Here is a 6976-nt window from a genome sequence, read left to right on the forward strand (position 1 = left end):
TGTTTTGTAGATATTAGTAATTCAGGGACGCGAACTGGCAGAATTGTTAAGGGTGAATTCCTTTCTAACTTTCTAACTTGCATTGTGAGTTCAAAGCACGCCGATGTTAACCCTGCCATTCAGACTTCTCACTTCAATAACAGCATGTAACAATGAAGTATTCAGATCTACGGTATCAACTTATCCATTTATTATGAAACTAATGGCTTTCTACCTCAGTCATAAGCAATTACTAACTCTTCATTTAGCATTGATATAGAAAAACACTAATACTTTATATCTTGTACAGTTTGTGCTATATATTTTTATGCCGCGGGTCAAGGAAATATGTTTAATTAAACTTTAATATGGCATATTAGCACGCAGTGAGGATTGATCTCTTCCTTAGCTATTGAATATTCAAACTGATGCCGTCTTCATTCCCGCATTATATTTTCATTGCAATTTCATTTAAATTAAATTTCAAGATTATCCCGTTTGCTCCTTCGCCTGTCATGACCAGAGTGAATAATCATTAAGCTAATTATTTTTTTCTCCATTCCACACGTGTCATTGTAATTAATTAAAAATTATTAGCTCACTACATTATGTATATTAACAGCGATTTAACTATTCGTTTTCAGTGAAGTTGTCACTTCGTATTCCTATCCGCCTCGTAACAGCTTCTCTATATTATATTTTAATGGACCTCGCGTGTGGTTAATAAATTTCAGCTTAGTTGCAGTTTCTGTTCTGTAAAAGAAACAAAAGACAAACCCGTTTCTCGATTTTACACGGAGATATTTTGTTTGTCTATTCCCCAACTAGTTGAATTAGCAAATACATGTTTTGCTGAATATTAAGAGAACGGGTAATATGTTTGGTGGCAGGAATGAACGAATATACGTGGTAACAAAGATATTAAAAATCTCTAGTCTTTTACACAGAGTATTATATTAAAGCCTATATTTTATATATTGAAAGGAAATGTTTGTTGAACAACAGATTCGGAAGAATGCTTCCAAACACGATTTATTTTTAATATTCCATGTTCATATAATAGCTATCAGCTAAATCCTTCCGAACAAATAACATTCCCTGTTCGACACATTTGTGTCAACAATTAGATTGAAGAGACAGAGAGAGAAAAGAGAATGAAAGAGAAAGGTAGAATACCACTAGAGATGTGATATCTATTATAGTCTAACATAAATCGCATGCATTATTTGGATTATGAGCATGTCACGCCACCTACCGAGTTACGGGGTAACTTGCCACATAGTGTAGAACACTTAAGGCTGAAAGCAGGCTTGCTAGAAATAGAAAGAAATCTCCTTCAGAATAGGAAGTACATATTTGATTCGATACTTGAACAACGTATACAAGATGTTCCTGCGTGAAAGTCTGAAGGACAACATTGTTCTGGAGGTTTGCAGCTCGCTTCAAAGATAAACGGAACCGACACAAGAAAAACAAATTATTTGCCAAGAAATTATTTTTCTCTCATGTCATAGTCTAAAGGATATTTTTGCAATATATTCAATAAAAGAGGATCAAGGAACTGGTGTCCAACATTATTTGGTATTTAATATGTCGGTCGAAATAATTCATGAGAAACGTACTCTCGTACAGAGTAATGCGGAAAATGTTGAACAGGTAAAAAAGCTTTCGGCAGTTGCCGCGGTGGCAACCAAAAATATTGATATCTCTGTGGATAGATTAAACGATTTTTTTAGAAAAGTGAAGGAGGAGGACAGTAATGTAAAAACATCTTCATCCTCCAATGTTAAAGAAACTGAACGAATCACTGTAGTGTCTAAACTTTTCTGTCCACAGAACAGAAGATTTAAGCATTTTGAAAAAGAAAACAATTTGAGAAGTGCCTGTCCTCAATATGGAAAGATGTGGACTATATTGCAATGGGACAGGCATACAGAACCATTGACGTCCGTTTTCTAACTGAAGAGATGTCCCGCTGGCACTCCGTGTGCCCCCTGAAAACAAAGGAGTTGGTGTTTCTGCCGACATACAAGGGAAGACGCACGTCCCGTGTGAGGGTTACAGAAGAACCACCGGATATCGATCCGAGTGAGGTTATGGCTGTCCTGTTGTTTAACACGGAGGACAGAATAAAAGTTTTCCAAATTACATGCTCTGTCCCCTTTCCCCCACCAGAATTGGCTCGGGCAGAGCATTTCGGCAATTGTTCAGGGGTCGCAGGAAGATATTCAAATGCTTCTTGGGAGAATTTTCGCATCTTGAGCCAACGCATCCCTAGCTCACTCCTTGGCGGTTTCTGGCAGCAGACAGAGCACTTCACAATTGGCTTTCCTCCCTTCCACAAAAAGCGGAAAAGGATACTCTCGAATTTGTTCAGCCGCAAATCGGGGAAAGGCACCACGGTCAAACAGTAGGTGATTAATGATGCTATAAACATCTGCATCAACTCCGCCCTCCCTAGCAAGGATAACGCCCGCCCAGACCAGGTCAGTGATAGAGCAGTCACCTTGCTGGCCACCTCAATCTTTACTCGTTACAGGTGTCGTTGGAACTGACCTCGCCACACGTGTGTCAGCTCATCCCTCGTCCTTCTTTAGATAATTTGGCAGATCTAGAATTCTCCAAATGTCCTTTTGATGTCTTTCTTTCAGTTGCCTGTATAGGGTTTCCCCTGTGCAGGCACATCTCTCCTTAAGGTCCTTGTGCATAGCATACAGTCTTGTCGTGTAACCTCGAGTCGACGAAAGCCTTGTGAGTGGATTTCATACACGGAAACTGAAAGTACTTCCATTGTGTATACATCATCTCATTTATCTCACCTAGTTAGTCCCATATGACGCCCGAAGACTCTTTTCACATGTTTACCTCATTCATCTCGATCTTCCACAATGGTCCTCAGTTCCTTTACCCCTTCCATACAAATACCCTGCTGCAAGTTGTCGATATAGGTCGTCTTCCCTCCTTCCTCTCTTGGTTCTTCCTCCTGTTGTATGCCAGAGCAACAGCTTGTTAGCAATTTCATCGGTGTGTCTGATGCAGTGTCCAGCTAGCTTCATTCTTCTGTGCTGTTTCTTCAATGCTAACGATGGATTATGTACTAGGCTTAGAAAGAACAGGTCCTGGGGTCGATTTGTTCGACTAAAGATGTTGTTTCAGCATGGCCACAGTGAAATGTCTGAAACAAGTAAAATAAATATATCTCTAGGTATAAACATTCATTCATACATAGATGCTTTCATAGAGTGAAAGATATAGTGGGAGAGAGACATATATGTACGAAATAAATCAGAAAACATTTCGAAACCAATTGGTTGAAGGGTTAAATATATCCGCTTGTGAAAATGTTCTTTATTTAACTCTAATTTCGCCAATCATGAATCTACGCGAATTGAATTAAAAGCAATCTTGTTGCATAAATTTATTTTATTTGGTTCATTTCGTTTTTCTTTTTCCTATCAATTTTGTTTGGTTTGCTTTTTGTATGTTCTTTTTGTATTTTTATTTATTTTTTTCGGTTATTTGCACTGTTTATTAAATATGCCACACGATGATGCATTTCGTGCACGAAAAATATAGAAAATAACTCCGAAAATATAGAAAAAAAGAAACACAAGCTAAAAGAGCTAAATTTCATAATCTAAACACAAATAATCGAACACAGGGAATCTCCAAAAAAGGCGGGAAAATAAAATATATATAAAAAAAAAGCACAAGGGGAAAACTTGTGTGAATTATAATAGCAAAATCAAAAATGTTTACAAAAAACAAAAGGGTTAATAATATTTGCGTTGTTAATAGGAGAATTTAAAATATTCTAAGCAGGCACATAATGCAAATAATTGTAATGTTAAAAGCGCGTTGAGGAAATTGAACAAACGTCAACAGAACATTCTTTTATTCAGGAGGAAAAAAAGTAAAGAGAAAATGGCGCCTTTCGGAATAAGATGACGGCATTATTCTTCTAAATGTAATGATTGTCTACGAAGAAAAGGAAAACAAACGAAACATATATAGGAGAGGCATCTGCACTTCCTCAATTATACAACAACTCATACTGCAATATTCATACGTCTTCGAAAACTATTATGCTTTGTGCACTGCAAACATTTTAATTATATAAAAGGCTTGTGTTGTTTTTTGATGTTTGCGTTTGTATTTGGTTATTTGTGTTCTAATGAATTTTTAGATTAAGTTTTTTACCGGAATAATCACCCAGTTTTAATTCAATGTGCATAGATTCGTATACATATATACATATAAATCTATATACACACGTGCAATTAGATATACACAACTATCTATCTATCTATCTATCTATCTATCTATCTATCTATCTATCTATCTATCAACCTACCTACCTGAAAGCAGTTAGAGTATTACCAATAGTAGTAGTAGTTGTTGTAGTAGTAGTAGTAGTAGTAGTAGTAGTAGTAGTAGTAGTAGTAGTAGTAGTAGTAGTAGTAGTAGTAAAAATAAACTTAGTGTCCACAAGTATTTTGCAAATAGACATTATTGATTGTTTATTTGTTTTTACTGTTTTTATACGTTGCCTTTTCTTATTAAATAAACGAAAAAAACTGCAACACGTGACTTAGAAACGAATTCACTTCTTTATATTACCCATGTTCTGTTTCATGGAATCGCTTCCAATATGATGGCCGTACATGTTGTTGCTGTCAATATTTTTCCATATCTGTCGACATATTTCTCTCATGTGTCTCTGTACGACACTTGATGTATTTCCCAAAATATATTAGACATTTAATTAGTGAAAATATGTAAGTGTGAATAAAAATATAAAAAACATACAGCTCCAAACATATCCTGCATTTAACCACAACGTTATTTTTGTTTAAGGACATTATATTATTGTGTGTGTAGCCAAGTAAATTAAACATATTGGCTATATGTAAGTATGTGTGAGTGTGTATATATGCGCTGGTGTGTGCATATATATATATATACACACACAAACACACACATACTTACACATAAATATTTGTCTATATATGTGTGTTCTCTCCATGCGACTGCCTGCGTATTGTTGCTACATATTTAAATATATACACACATATACACTCATTCACACGCACATACTCACACATACATGCACATATATACATATGTAAGTATCTTCATATCTACATGTATATATATGTATGTATATATGTGTGTATACGTATGAGTTTTATATGTGCGTTTACACATACGCACAAAAACACACACGCATATGCACACATATTTGTATGCAAAATTTTCTTTTTTTTATAGATGCTTTTGTATTTGTTAGTTGTTTCAGCTAGTTTAACTGGCAGTACATCTAGGCAATTATTCAACTAGACCAAACTCAATAGCGCTTAAGAATAATCGATGAAAATGATGAGATGCATTATAAATGATGTATTAATTGACTTGGCAATAGAATAGACATTTGGAATATTCAAATGTGCACGTATGTACTGATGCAGCAGTGTCCAAGAAAATCATTAGCTTTTAAAGGCAGCCAAGTGCCAAAAAACATAATAAAACAAAAAAGAAAAAAAGAAACTCATTAACAAATGACAACTATTAACTTACTTGTATGTAAAATAGGTTTTCAATTTATATTTAACGGGCATAAATAATCTGCAAAATAAGGGATGAGTTGTTATTTAAATATGTAAGAGGAAAAACATAATTGCTGTAAAGAAACGTAAGTATATATATTGAGAATTATATTCATTCAGGCACGTGACTTTAATAAAAGATGGTTGAATAAAACACGAATATTTCTTATTTTCCGCCCTTCGGCAGATGAATCGATTTTCGTTAAATGCAGATATAATTGAAAGGAAACAATCGATGATTAATAGGGGAACTATATACAGAGAGGCGAAAATTGAAGCTTTGACTATTTCCGAAGAATATAATCCAGTTCAACAGTCGCACGGTGAATCGCTTTCACTTGTCTCTATTTATGTTTTGAGTTCACATTGCGTTGCAATTCTTTTTGAGCCTCCATTTTCATTGTTTCAAATCTAGCAGCATTTCCTGTAGCTCTTCACGTTCTGACTTTACATTTCGCACAATTCACCTTTGTCTTTTGGTGTCGATAAAATGAATATCAGTCGAACACTTTACTTGGTGCAACTGATTATCACGTCCATCAACATTTCAGGCGTTGTGCCTTCAGTAGAACGGAATATTATTATTATTATTATTATTATATGTATGTATGTATATATGCATATATATGTATGCATATATATATATATATATATGTATGTATGTACGTATTTCGTTTTTGGTTTGGTTTGCAAGATTCTTTATGTGAGTTCGTGTGTTGAAGCATATTTTGTTGTGTCCGGGGAGAATAATTCACTTTTAGTGCCTTAAAATTTACTACACTCACTTTATTTTTCTAAAATTTTCGTTGTGTCTTACAACCTCTTCTATAGAGTCAAAACTATATATATATATATATATATATATCCACTATGTTAATTTATGCACATACACAGCTTTCTCTCTTTCATTTTCCTCTCGCTCCCATTCTCCATCTTCGTGAAGTTATATATATATATATAAATAAATACATAATATACAGCCAAAGGGAGAGATAGAGAGGGACAGAGAGGGATCATAAATGTTGCGTGTGAATAGAAAGAGTCATTGAAGAGAGAATATTTCGAGAAATACAAAGGGGATTTGGCGAACGTACAACTGCTGTTTGACACCTCCACTTCTGAGAACCGCATCGGCCATGTTACAAACCTCTCGATACCAGTTCATCTTCTCTACTGAAACAAGCAGCACATTTTGAAAACATGCAAAATTCTAATCTATATTTTCTTATTAACACTATGGATCGTCCTGTTATAGAATATCAATGTTAGATATAGTGGATACCCCTATGGTAAGAAATCTATATATCCAAGTTTGTGTTATCGCCGACGTGAGAGTGCCGTGTGAAAATCAATACACACGTGTGCGCATTAACGTATATATATATATATAT

The 6976-nt window shown here is 34.8% G+C and overlaps 1 long non-coding RNA gene across 1 annotated transcript in view; it reads right to left on the reverse strand.

Annotated features, from left to right (window-relative positions):
- Window positions 1-5554: 5554 nt before the first annotated feature.
- LOC128250084 (uncharacterized) overlaps window positions 5555-6976 on the reverse strand; it is a 180626-nt gene continuing 179204 nt past the window's right edge. The window contains exon 3 of the long non-coding RNA XR_008266208.1: window positions 5555-5604. This is a non-coding gene — a long non-coding RNA (uncharacterized LOC128250084). The remainder of the gene's footprint in view (window positions 5605-6976) is intronic.

This window comes from Octopus bimaculoides, chromosome 19 (assembly GCF_001194135.2).
Source record: "Octopus bimaculoides isolate UCB-OBI-ISO-001 chromosome 19, ASM119413v2, whole genome shotgun sequence".
NCBI lineage: Eukaryota > Metazoa > Mollusca > Cephalopoda > Octopoda > Octopodidae > Octopus > Octopus bimaculoides.